Below are 14,806 nucleotides of genomic sequence, written 5' to 3'. Positions count from 1 at the left end.
TTGGCCCATTTCCAAGATTTGGTCAGGCTACTCCCAGTTCAATGCTAGGAATGCCCTCACCCTAATTCACACTCATACTAGAAAATAAATTCTACTTTTGCCAGTCAGGTTTCAAGGGCCACATTGTTTTAGAATCTTACCACATTCTTACGGTTAAAATATTTAATGTTATCATACTCTTGACTTCTCAAGAACTTGGCGAATGCACAGAAAAATGTATATAACTATCAAGGTTCATCTGTCTTTAATTTAACTTTATTAACAAGCTTGAGTGATAGAATTATTATGCTTTTGTGCTAATAAATCCTACCTGGCAATAGCAAAGTACATATTAATTAGACTATAGCATAATATTGATTTAGATAATCTGCCGCTAACAACCCTTATTTTCCCTGCTACTTTGTCAGCATCGGAATTGTTTTGCTAGTCTAACTTCCAACACAACAGATTGCTTTTGTAGTCATTGAAAAAAGACTTTACAATGCATTTATTGCCATCTAAATAACCCCTTTGTGGTCTTTAAAAATTGGATTCAAACAGAAAGAAAATAATAATGTCTCTCTTCTAATTGGCTTCAGGTGCAGCATTTATTTTAAACTTGAACTTCCTTGTACTGAACACAGTAATCGGTTATAAAAAAAGTATAGGATTATTATCCTGGTGGCATCTTTTATTTTTAAATCCTTTTAAAGAATAGCTCATCTTGAATGATGCAGATACACCCAGCGGAGGTAGTCTGAAGCCAAACTCCTATATCTCAAGGAAATCACAGACTAGCACACATTTAATTGCAGGACTAGATCCTCAGGTCACCATCAGAATTCATCTTTCATCCCATCCCAAGCACACATGTTTAGTTAAGAGATTCCTTGAGGGGAGCCTGGGTGGCTCAGTTGACTGAGCGACCAACTCAAGATCTTAGGTCATGATCTTGCAGTTTGAGCCCCATGTTGGGCTTTGCACTGACAGTGCAGAACCTGCTTGGGATTCTCTCTATCCCTCTCTCCCTCTCTGTCCCTCCCCTATTATCTCTGTCTGGCAAAATAAATAAATTAAAAAAAAAAGATTCCTCTATAATTATGAGCCATTTAAATAGACTGATATTCAAAGTGCTTAGGGAATGGTTGACCCAACCTACATGCCTTTCCTCATGCAGACAGGAGCACAGGCAGGGTGAGTGCCATTCTCTTCTCCACTGTTCTTGTCATCAGAACTGGAGATCACCCAGGCACAGATGGGGACAGTGATTTTCACTTTCTTATATTAACCTCTCCTTAACTCCTTACTTTTCAAACACAAAGGAATTATTAATCGTCTCATTCTCTTTCTAAATAATGTGGCTATGAAATTGACATTCTATCTTATGACTACTCAGAAATACCTCCCCCATATGCAAAGAGTATTGTGAAAAATAATACTTGGACATTCTGTAAATGTTTCAGTGAAAAGACTACATTTAGGAAAATAAAAAAGGCAGCATTTCTCATAACAACATTAGAGCGAATACACTACCATATTAAAGGCTCTTTTTAGTATGCTAACTGTTGAAAATCCTATACATGTGCCATGTGGGCGAGTTCACACTGCTAGAGGAACTTTAACAATCATATTTTCTGGACTTGCTTGGTTTGACATTAAGCAAAATCCACAAAAAATCATATGAATTCATTTGGATATATTAGTTTAAATTGTTTACTTCACCAATTGAACCCTTTGGCTCTCTTAAACTTTAGTAAGATTCTCAAGGGAGAGCTTTGTTGTCTCTATGGATTTCAACACGTGATATAATGCTCCATTTGACAAAATGTGTGACCTAGGTCTCCTTTCAAAGTAATGTACAGCATGAATGAAACACCATTTCTGTAAGGACTTACATTAAGTTTTTACTTAAGGACTGTATATTTCAGAAGTAAAATATATATACCCCAGTGATTTCAGTATAAGACAGTATAATCCCTTAGAAAATATAAAATTTTACAGCTGTATCACACAGGATAAAAATCTAAATTCCTTAGCAAAGAATACTAAATTCTTTATGATATTGTATATTTCTACCTCCCTAGTCTTATCAGCATCCACTTTCTGCTTTATCCTACATCAAGCCCTAAAGGGTAACTATTCTAAGTCCCCTTAGAAATTTGGGCTTATCTCTAACACGTGTATGACATGTTTAATAAATATTGTTTGATCATATAAGTAAATGATGTTTAGAGAAGTGATCATTTACATATGGTGTGAGTAGAGAAGAGTTAATGGAGGGTGTGGAATTTAGGCAATAAATGGTAGAATGTTGATATAGATGAGGCTAGAGGGCATTTTGAGATATGTCCCAAAAGGCTGGAAATTTCAGTTGCAAAAATTAGACCAAGTCTGGTTTCTGCAGAAGAACAAAAGCCAGACTGAGAAAACAGATTGGAACCAGAAAGAGACCATTTATTTTGAAATGTTAGAAATCATCATTGTTGGTATAGTTGCAATATGAGATTATTTTTTTAAGTGCAAAAATTGTAAGCTTAGCTCAAGATTTTGAAAGATTGGATTTTCTTGTATCCAAAAGAAATGGATTCACAAAAAATGCTATTGAGTATAAGGAAATGGATTTTATAATTGGAAAAGTTGGTCAGGGGATTTCAGCAGCCAGGCTATGCATTGCTTTATTTGTCTATGAATTTTTCCCTGGATGTTTCATGCATACATCCTGCTTTCCCACAACATGGTTTGTAATTGTTTCAAAGGCAAAGCCTTTAAATTTCCCATGATATTATGTGCCAAATAAGTGTGTGCTTTTAGTAATAATTAGATATATAATAATGTCATAAGAAGCCATGAAATAAGTTCTTGCTTTTTACACAAAACCATAAACTTTCAAAGAAGGCATACATTTTATAACCATTAACATCAGAAAGGATGAATGAATGAAGTAGGATAAAGATACCTCTAGTTTCTCTTTTTGTAAATTTCTTCTTTATGGCTTCTTTCCCAAAGATGGGGCAGAACTGGATGTGACAAGATTCTGTCGGACTAAGGAAATTTGACCAGACTAGGGGACTAAGTTGATTTGGAGAAAGTTGAGGTTTCCATCTTCTGAACTGTCCTGATAGCCTCAAGAAGAATATCATCAATTCGGAAATTGATTTTCACAAATTCTAGAAAGTCCAGCCAAGTATGCAAAATCTACCTTTGTTGTCTGACCACTAACCTTTTTGATTTTTTTTCTAATTTCTTCTTTCTATTGACCCATATGTATTCATGTTCCTTCTGGTTATGGAATGTTCTCCTGTTCAACCACTCCTTCCTTTCCATTCCCAATTATCAATAGGTATTCCTTACTCCAATGAAAAAAAGTTCTACTCTGATTAAAGAGATGGATACTAACATTAAGCAATAATCATTCTTTCCAGAAGACTCTGTATTATAAAAGATTGGCCACTGGTGTAGTCTATGGGGGACAGAGGAGAACAAATAGAACAAGTTTCCCATGGCAGTTCTGTTACCTACTAGAGAGGCAGTTTTTGTTTGTTCACACAAGCATTTTCTCAGATGCTTGGCTACCACACAGTTTTTATGTTTATTTATTATTTCCTGCTTATGTAGCAATAAGTACAAGAATATGAATTTAATATATATATATAATTGTATAAATCATTATGTTAACTACATACACAATTAGAAGAAACATCCATGTTAACTAGCCGCTGCAAAATAAATTATAAACATATCCTATTATATTCACCGTTTTTGTGTATTACAACATTTCCTTTAACACATCATTTGATTTTTATAAATTTTTCAGTTAATAGACTTTTTAAAAGTCAGTTTGTTTATTTCTTTTGAGGGAGAGAGAGAAAGCATGTACATGCAAGTAAGCACAATTGGGGGAGGGGCAGAGAGATTGGGAGAGAGAGTCCCAAGCAGGCTCTGTGCTGTCAACGCAGAGCCCCATGTAGGACTCAATCTCATGAACCGTGACAGCATGACCTAAGCTGAAATCAGGTGTCAGACACTTAACCACCTGAGCCACCCAGGGATTCTTCAGTTAACAGACTTTTCGATTAAAAGCTTTGCATGTTTTGTAAATCAAAAAGTTATTTTTCCCCTAAAACGTATTTGAATATACTTTCTGTTTCACCTTCTCTGTTTCTATACACAAATATTAGTTGTATACCTAAATATAACTTTTTTGGGTCTTTCTTTTTCTTCTGTATTCTGGAGACTTTAGAAAAGATAGGTTTATTGATGTATTGACACAATAAACTGCACTTCTGTAAAGCATATAATTTGATAATCTTCAACATACGTACACACCTGGGAAATCTTAACCATAACCAAAATAATAAACATGCCCTTTACCACCAAAGTTTCTTCGTGTCCCTTGGTAATCCTTTCCTTTCCCTTTCTTCATTTTCCTCTTTTCTTCATGTTCAGACAATCACTGAACTTTTTCCATAATTTTATCAGACTTCTTGGACTCATCATAATCACTTATGAGATCTATGTACACTGTTGTGTATATCAATATACACAAGTCTTTGTGGCTGAGTTAATTTTTATTATATGAAGATAGCGTAACTGGTTCCACTTCCTTGTCCTCCGGGACTCATTATTGGCTCTCTTCTCTTTCCACCCACAGTCCTATGTCATACGTATTGATCACTCCCATGTCTGATGTCATGTCCCACGTCATTCTCCCCTAACCTGGCCCACAATTCCCATTGTCTATTCAATACATCTTTCTGAATGTACAATGGGTTGATCAAACTTAACATAACCAGGATGAGTACCTCCCCCAAACTGACTGCTCTCCCTCTGTTCCCTTATACTGGATGGATCATGTCGCTACCTGGCCTAAAACCCTCCAAAGTTTTTCTCATTGTTATTGGAACGAAAACCAAACTCCTTACATTTGACTACAAGGCTGTATGACCAGGTCCCTGTATATGTCCCTAGATTCATCACATCTTATCTTCTCTTCTTCTCACATTAAGCATCCTCAAAGAAATTCCATTTCTAAGCATCCTCAAAGAAATTCCATTTCTGTACCAAGGCATCCATCCTACCCCAGGGCTTTGGTGCTCACTGTTTGCTTTGTCTCAACCCCTCTTCCACTGGGTGTTTGCAGGGCTGAGTTCTTCTCATCACTCAGTTTTGAACTTAAATATTCCCTCCCCAGATAGCTCTTCTTTGTTCCTGCCCTCCAAACTAAAATAATCTCCCCTTTCTCATCCTGTTTATTTCTTTAATGGCACTCACTGCTGTAACCATTATTGAATTATCTGTTTACTTCATTACATGCTGTTTCCAACTTCTCTAGGATGTGAGACCCTAAAGACAGAGACTCTGCCTGGGCTGTTCAGTGTCATATCCCAACACTTCACACAGGGTCTGTCACATGAGCGCACATGATAGATTATCTATTACATATCTGTATGTATGAACGGGTAAGTATCTCCACCATCTACTCAATAATCCTAGACTGCTATCTTTTCCCTATCCCCATATCTGATTTGTCACTGAGAGTCTGAGCCATAAATTCTAGTTATGGAGCATATTCTATTCATCTTCCCTTCTTCCTCTCCACTATCCTGGCCTTAATTCAGACCTCTTCTCTCCAAAGTGCCTTAATTCAAGATTCTGCTAATTGATTTCTCTAATGCCATTGCAACTCCCTGCAGTTCATTCCTCTATGTTTCTAACACACAAAACAGACTGAGCTCTGCCCTATTTAGATTCGTTCAAGGTACGTGCATTTCAGATTAAAATTCAATTTCAGTACCAGTATATACAATTTCCCATCATGGCTATGTTTTCTTGCTGTGTTTTCCCACCAACCTGTAGCTCTCCACTTAATTCATGTGTAATTCCTAACAGACTAAAACCCCAAAAAGTGCCTTAATTCTCTTTTGTCTTTTTCATGAAGCTTTTTCTTCCTGAATTGCACCTGTCACTTACATTATCCAGAAAAAAGGACTTTCTCCTCATGAAGTCTTGCACATATACATATTATCAGGCACTGGAGCCCAATAGCATAAACCTAACCCAGAGGCCCAATAGCCTTGGTTTATCTGCAGTTGTAATAAGCTGTGTGGTGCTCATTAAGATTCATATACTCTCTGTACCTCAGTTTCCTCTTCTGTAAAATATAAATAAAAAGAACACGGGCTTCATGAGCTAACAGCAAGCATTTGACACAGGACAGTTATTATTATAAATGTGACCACTTCCTCTTTGGTGTCCCCTCTACTCTCTTCCATAGCATCTGCCATCTTCTCCCCACATCAACCTGCAAGACAGCAAATGCTTCCAGAACAGGACTCCTGTCTTTGTATCTCATCATGAAGATAGGCTCAATGAATAATCTGTTAGATAGTGGATACAATTAGCAACGAAATTGCTATCTCAATCTAACTGCTTTGGCACAGAAGGAAGGATTCCTCCCCAACATCAAAAGGATTGCCAAAACTTCTGGCTTATTCCAGGTAATCCCAATTACCTTGTCTGGAAATAGAGCCCAATGAATCCATCTTATGGAAACAAATGGAGCATGCCTTTTCTGCAAATACCCTATGGCACTATTAAATCCATGGGATTCAAATATACAGAGCTTCCTCCATATGCTTTATTAATGAATAAATTTGATGAATGAAGTGGGACTAATTGGGGCAGGTGCTATTTGTGTCTCTATTTTCCCCAAATTTCTGTCTTGGCCCCTAGGGGATCCCTCACTTGCCCTGGCTCAGGATGGCTGTTGGAGGAGCACTTTGGGGCCCTTACTAGCTCCTCTCCTCAGGAGTAGTGGTTCCTAAACTAACTGGTTAGACCCAGGCAACAACTGGTTCCATTTAACTGGAGGTCGGAATCACTGTACCTTAATGGCAGAGTCTGAGGTTGAAGCGTTGCTCATCTCCAGCATCCAGGTGCAAAAGTGAAACTCATTCAGGCAGAAGCTACCAATGTCTTATTCCTACCCTGGTTTCTGCTTCATGTAAGTGGCAGAATAAACTGAGATAAAATTATGCTTCTCAACATTTGCTTTATATTAGATTCTCCTGGGGAACTTTATAATTCCAAAGCCAGGGCCACTCCACAATTAAGTAATTCACTGTTACTTAGGAACTAAGTCAGTCTCTGCAGGTGGAACATAGGCATCAGTGGTTTTTAAAGGCCCCCAGATGATTCTGATGTGCAGGCAAGTTTGAGAAACACTGCCCTAAGAGAAATTAAGCGATATGGTTCAAACCAGAAGACCATTCAAACGTGGCAAAATTGCTTTGTCATTCAAAGTTCAGGAATTGCTAAACTTGGGGTGCCTTAGCCATAGTCAAAGAGAACTCAGGTTCAAGAAGAGCACTTTCAGCATTCTCTCCAGTTACCTGGTGCCTCCAGGGTCCAGAGAAGCCCTAATAACACTACCTCTGCCTACACTGGAAACAGTGATGTCTTCCCTCGGACTTCTCCTAACACAGCGCAGGCAGAAAGTGATGTGGCATCATGGGGGGGAGGGCAGAGAGAAAACACTATGGAGGTTCCTCAAAAACTAAAAACAGATCTACCATATGATCCAGCAATCCCTCTCCTGGTAGATATCCAAAAGAACTGAAATTGGGAATCTGAAGCGATATCCGCACCCCCAGACTCACTGCAGCACTATTCACAATAGGATGTGGAAACCACCTAAGGGTCTATCAACAGATGAATGGATAAAGAAGTGTGGTATATACACACAATGGAGTATTATTCAGCCTTAAAAAGGAGGAAACCCTGCCACCTGCAACCGCATGGATGAACCTGGAGGACCTTATGCTCAGTGAGACAAACCAGACACGGAAGGACAAATACTGTATGATTCCACTTGTATGAGGTATCTAATAGTCAAATAAGTAGACATAGACAAACAGACCCAGAGTAGAATGGTGGTTGCCAGACTCTGGCAGAAGGGAGAAAGAAACGGGGGCTGCTGTTCAACCAGTTTCAAGTTTTAGCTATACAGGATGAATAAGCTACACAAAATGAATACATGCTGACATTTGCTGTATAACATTAGTGCCTGTATTAACAATACTATATTATGCACTTAAAAAACTTTGAAAGGGTCAATCTCAAGGTAACTGCTCTTACCATACACAAAAAAATACTTTCTAAAAGATTTTTTTAATGTTTTCTTTATTTTTGACACAGAGAGAGACAGAGCATGAGCAGGGGAGAGGCAGAGAGAGAGAGAGACAGAGAATCCCAAGGCAGGCTCCAGGCTCTGAGCTGTCAGCACAGGCCTGACGCGGGGCTCGAACTCATGAACCACGAGATCATGACCTGAGCCGAAGCCAGACGCTTAACCAACTGAGCCACCCAGGCGCCCCCCCCCCCCCCCAAAAATACTTTTTTTAAAGAAAGAAGTGTGTCCATATGCTGTCTACTTGGGTACATGGAGTCTGAATGTGGAGTGTAGAAAATCTGTCTAACAGAGGTTTGCTTTGTTTTATTTTTCCAAAATACTTAAATAAGATGCTGGCCCATTACTAAAAGAAAAAAAAATCTGCTTGTGTCATTTACTCAGAGGGAACAAGCCTGAGAAATAAATGAAGAACAGCTGGGGCAGACATGCTAGGTTATCTGCTTTCTCTTTTAAGAAGCAGTTAGAGCTGCTAGGGAAAAGCAGCAGAGATGTCTGGAGAAAGAGGGATTATATTGGGAGAAACAAAGAATCACTTGAGGGACTTTTGTGCTCAGAGCAGTAGCTGAAACGTGCTAATGATCAATTTAACACCTGCCATTTTAATTAGCACCTAAGGATAAGCTGAAATTGAGAGAGAGGGCTGGAAACAGTAAAATGGCCTGAGAGGTAGCCCAAGGTCAGAGGGAAAATAAAGAACCATGGTTTATAGAAGCAGGTGATTCTAGTTTGTTAGAGGAAGCACAATTTGTATTTAGGTGTTGTTTTGTTTATTAGTATACCTTTATGGTGGAAAATTTGGAATTTGCAACAGAAGCTAATCTGTGAATTGTCTGAAGAAAATTAGATTCCATGTAAACTTTTTCAAAGATTTCCCTTATATACCAGAGGTTAAAGAATCAAAATAGCAAAGACTGAATGGGACCCAGGCTAGTGTTTCAGGAGTTACACTTCTATGAATTTGAGCTACTATCCAGCTGTGTGGTAGTAGCTAAATATAAACTCCCATTACTTAGAAGCTTGGTGGCTAAAATGTAGCAAAACTCAAATTTAAATAAATCAAATCACATGGAAATAATTATGTGTGTGTGCAGGGGGGTATGTATCACAGTAATTCAAAGTCACATCATAAGCATTCCCAGTGTCACAGACTTTGGGACATATCCTATGTTAAGACTATCAAATGAAGGTCTTAGTTTTGGCTAGTGGGACTGGTCACTTATCTGCTCCAATCTTCCAGGGTCTGTGCAATATTAAACCACCCTGATTGGTACCAAGTCCATTCACACCTCAGTTAAACCGTTCCATGTGGAAATGTGTCTGTCTGAAATCAGGGATCTGTCACCAACTGTGGACCTATACTTAGGAGAGATCATCAAAGCAATATCATGGTCCTCAGGCTTTCCAAGATCATAAGAATGGAATTGAACCCCCAGTGGGGTTTGGAAAGTCCCTGCTATGCAGCACATATAATGTATGATATGTTCATTGATAAAGTTAAAATGAGAGAATGGTATCAGACACTATCTGAGGACCAAATCCTGGGTGGAGTTGTTCTCCATGTACATTCCTAGGAAAACTAAAATAGATTGATAGACGTTCATAAATGCAGAGGAAGAAAGTGAGACCTGCGGTCACAAAACCACTGAGGGCAGAGCCAAGACTGAACACTTCTCTCTATGCTCATTTCCTAACTCAGACTCTATAGAAACACATCTGGTAGGGTACACATGGCAAGGTTCCTAAATCTATCAATAATTAAAATACACATTGATCATAAATACCACAGAATTTGAGACATCTAAATAAACCATTACTGTAATCATTTTCTAAGAAGACTATCTAAACAAAAAGCAATTAATAATCAAGGCTAAACCTAGTTCTGTAGAAAAATATATGCTTGAACGTGTGATTAAATGTATCTTAAATATATAATGACTGTGTGTCTGATATTGATTTTAAACTTGTTCTACAGTTGCATTTTAATTCAGGTTTTCAGCGTGTTAATACATAGTCTGATGATGGGATACTGACACATTTACATGTGAGTCATATATTTAAAGTTCAGTAAAGGCTGTAGAAGATTGTTCCTTATGAATTACGCCGATCTTTCCATGTACAAGGTGTCCTGGGGCTTTTGTGTTCATTTGTTTGCTTGCTTGCTTTGCTTGGTCAAAATAAGGCAGAAGGCCATTAAAGAAAAAAATAAATATATGCTGAGCAATAAGAAAAAATAAAAGAGAGAGGTAAGAAAGGAAGGCCCTTGTTTTCTGATCCAGGTAAAAAGCATAGAGCCAAGCACACTAAAGTTAAATTCTGGTCTGTTAACCAAAATAAAATAAAACTCTAAGACCTTTTAATTAATTTTTAAAAACATAACTATCTAGGTAACTTGTACCATTTCCTTTTCTTGAGCTGTTTTAAATATACAGGACATGCTTGGAAGACTCAATACTGCTTCTTGTTCTAGTATCTATGTGATACTCAATAATTGCCACAATTTTCTTTGTAAGAATAAGAATGAGAGCAGTAGGACTCCAGAGTTTACAAAGGCATATCTCATCATATTCTTTGTGAGTGATGCCCTTGTTTGCTTTGGCTCAGATCCAGACATATCAGGAATTTAGAAGAACAATAATAGATCATCTAGTAGAGTTCCTTGTTCTCAATTTTTTTTGCTTCTGTTTTATTTTTCAAAGACAATACCTGAAATGAGCAAATAAATCAATATACAGGAATCAAAAAGTTATCTGTTAGTATAATTTTATATAATAAATGTTGCCAAAAAATGGTGATATATATTTGTACATATATTAAAATTTTTAATACTATATATATGTATATACTGTATAATATGTATATACATGTATGTACTGTATAATACTGTATATATATATATATATATATATATATATATAACCTGTTACAATATGAAAGTAAAAGTCCTTTTCCAACCCTATAATTTTGAGAGCTCTTTTCTGTTCTTTGATTCATTTTGACCAGAGAAATTCTTGCTTATAACAAGTAAGTCTAGTGGAAGTGAAAATTCCGTATTTTTGGGTGAATCATTTGTTTAAGAAATTACCTTAAAAAAATAATAATTGTACACAACAAAGACTTACACAGCACATGTTTTACTTAGGTCAAAGTGCAGGCAATTTTTTACTAAAACGAGAAAAAAGAATAAGTGTTTTAAAAATATTGGAAAGAAATGCTTTGGCCCAGCATTTATGTGCTCTGTAAGTAGAAATAACACATCTTCTCTTTCAACAATGGAGGTGCCATATGGATTAGTATATCTAAGAAGATTCTGAAAGCGCCAAAAATATTACAAAACTCTTTATTGCTCTAGGTATTAGTTAATAGGGGATAACTCATTGAAATAATATTCTATACCCATGAGTATTACTTAAAATATATAGGTAAAAATTACTTTTTATTTCAATTTATAACATTCTTACAATAAACATTTTATGATATTATACTTTGAGTCAAGAAGATCTCACTTTAGTGTTCTCTTATTAAAGGTTGTGAAGCTGGCCCAAAGTTACTGGGGATTTTGTAAGGAACAGTTAAATTGTTCTTTAAAAGTTTTATGTAAGTTCAAGAATCCTATTTAAAGTACATAGTGCAAGAAACAAAGATCAATAAGGCATGATCTTTAGCCTAAAAGATTTATAGTCTAGTAATCAAATATATATAACAAAAGGAACCACAAATGTATATGTATATATATACACACACACATATATAAATGATTATATATTAAATATATAGTATATAAATTATATAGTAATACATAATTTGATAATATATTTATATAATAAATGATATATATACATATACACATATATAATATATACACACACACATTATATACATATATATAAATTATTATATATTAAATATACAGTATATAAATTATATAGTAATACATAATTTGATAATATATTTAGTATAATAAATAAAAGATAATTAAAATACATTTGATGTATATTTTAATTATCTTTCATTTTAAATACCTTTTATTTTATCTTTTATTTTAATTATCAGATAGATAGATAGATAGATAGATAGATATAAAATAAACAGAACCAGAAGAGTGGCATAAACAAAACACGATGAAGTTAGTGCAGAAAGAATGACATCTGGTAGAAAGAAATCAAAGCAGTTCTCACAAAGGCTGTGGGATCTGATAGTGATCTTCAAGACCTTCCAGATGGATAAATTATCAACAATAGAGATAAGTTCATATTTAAGGTGCAAAAAAAGGAAAAAAATAAGGCACACACTAAGCAGCTAAAATTTTCAAATACAGAAAATGAAAATACACAATAGTCCAAGATAACCATGACAAGACGATGTAGTGTGGTATGGATAAGCCTGGACATAGAGCCTGGTACCAGTGCATGGGGCACATTTGAAAGCCAGCCTAAGGTTTTATCCATTTGGCTGAAAGCACTGGAAGTTGTTGTAAGGAAATGACAAAATGAGAGCTAAGATATGTGAAGTTTATATTTAATATATATGACTGAAGAGATACAGGAAACAGGATGGCTACTCAGAGAACCTTTGTACAATAGCCCAGAGGAGAAATAATAAGGAGCTAAACTGAAGTGTTGGGAGGGGAAGGGACAGAGAAAAAGGAGAAAAATAAATGCAGGAGATGTTTCATGGGCAGCTGGTGACTGAAGAATGTATGGAGCCAATGGTGAGAAATAACAGACTCTGGGAGCCAAAATCACCATGCAACGAATACAAATGCAACAAAGTCAGCCCAACAAATGTCTTCTGAGCATTTGCTGCACAGAAGGCCCCATGAAGTGTGCTGAGTTCTGGGCCCACAAGATAGGTTAGACAATACAGACAGTGTACTCAGGGGGTTAGTAAGCTCGTGAAAGAGGAAAGCCAAGTAAAGAACTATTCCTGCAATTCAAACTTAATCCAAAGAGTGGTTTTTGTGGACATGTGATGAGGGGTATAAGCCAGAGATATTGAGGTGGAAAAATAGGGAACGTTCCGGAAGTGTGGCACAAAGAAAGAAAATTAGCTCAGCAAGGAGGAATGACCAAACCAGACAGATATGAAAAGTACAGGAAGAGAGGGCAAGTAAGAGGTTTGCACTTGGGTAATGTAGAAGGTGGGATGAGTGACACAGGATGTGGACAGAAGTAGCAGGCTGGAGGCAAAAACTGCCCATATAAAGGAGAAATGCCAAGAAGGCATAAATGTTGCTACTGAATGAATATGCAATAGAAACCAGCCCAAAGCCAGTTTCACTTGGAATGACCCCTTAAACATGGTCTTTATCTGCCTGTTCTCCTGCCAGATGGTGAAACTGAAGGCTTCCAGTACTTCTAGGGGGTTGGGGGGGTGGGGTGGGGAGGTAAGCTACGAACAATGGGAGTCTCTAGTGGATCCCTGTAGTGTGAGCAAATCTAATTAGCTTCTTAATATCAATGGCTGATGTAAAAACATGCTTTTGTAAGCCTAGCTTGTTGACATCTGAAATATAAGTATTTGGGTGGCATTTAAAACTATTCCTCCCAAGAATAAAGCAAAGTATGATAACCTCAAATTTTTTATCCACACCATGAAACTCAATGCAGTCATTAAAAGGAAAGGATGAGAGGTAAGCCATTTGACTTGGACTGATTTCCACAAAGAAATGGTGAGTGGAAAAACGAGATCGAGAAGTATGATTTGCATGAGGCTAGTTTTTGTGTACAATAAACCAGTGCAAAACACCCTGTACAGGTATATTTGTACATATGCAAATTATGATTATATGAGCTTGCAGCAAATAGGGTCTACACATACTAGGTGCTCACAAGGATTAGTTTGAGTATTGGGTTACGTAGGTGGAAGGAAGACTGGGTGGTGGTGAAGTCAACATAAAAAGAACAAGAAAGACAAAGGACTACACTTGAAAAAGCTCATGCAAAAATTACACTTATGAATACATGAAATGTTTCACATTAAATCAATGTAAGTGCACATGGGATATATTTATACAGAAATTAGTTTTCATAAATCGGTAAAAACACAAAGAAATTTAGTAAGGGTGTATACTGAATTTCAAATAAGATGAAGGGGAACCAAAAATCTGGATTCACTTTCAATTTATTACCCCATTAGAGACTATTTCTGTTTCTTCTGGTGTTCAAAGTCAAGTCTTTGGAAACAGCTCCCTGAACACGTCGATTTTGTTTCACATATGAGCTATTCCTGGGATATCTCCTTTATACATCAGCTATGATGGAAGAAAAATAGCTTTTTTTTTTTCAACTATCACTCTTTCAGAGTAGCTATTCTCTCTGTCTGGCTAGTTCAACTGTTATTTGCTTTCCTCCAGAAAAACTTTAGCTGCGGTCAGCTTATTACTTAACTGCAGATTTTTAAAGATTTCCTCCAAAACTGGATGCCACACTGATTTGTATTCTAAGCTATGCTTCTGAGATAGGGTAGAGCCTTCATTAATCTGTTTTTTTTTCCAGCAGTTATCAGGAAAGTAGTTAGAAGCATCAGCCTGCATTAATGAAGAATTCCCCTTGGTCCCTGCTGGCGTTGCCAATCTGGGGCTAATCACTGAGAGAGATGAGTGAAGCAGAGTTAGGACAGAAGAAATGACATGCAGCT

The 14,806-nt window shown here is 36.7% G+C and overlaps 1 long non-coding RNA gene across 1 annotated transcript in view; it reads right to left on the bottom strand.

Annotated features, from left to right (window-relative positions):
* The window catches only part of LOC122213821, a 311,434-nt gene that overhangs the window by 98,399 nt on the left and 198,229 nt on the right, over positions 1-14,806 (bottom strand). The window lies entirely within an intron of this gene.

Source organism: Panthera leo, chromosome A1, assembly GCF_018350215.1.
Source record: "Panthera leo isolate Ple1 chromosome A1, P.leo_Ple1_pat1.1, whole genome shotgun sequence".
Taxonomy (NCBI): domain Eukaryota; kingdom Metazoa; phylum Chordata; class Mammalia; order Carnivora; family Felidae; genus Panthera; species Panthera leo.
Note: the sequence above shows the minus strand (reverse complement) of the source record. Positions and strands in the feature narration are given on the sequence as shown.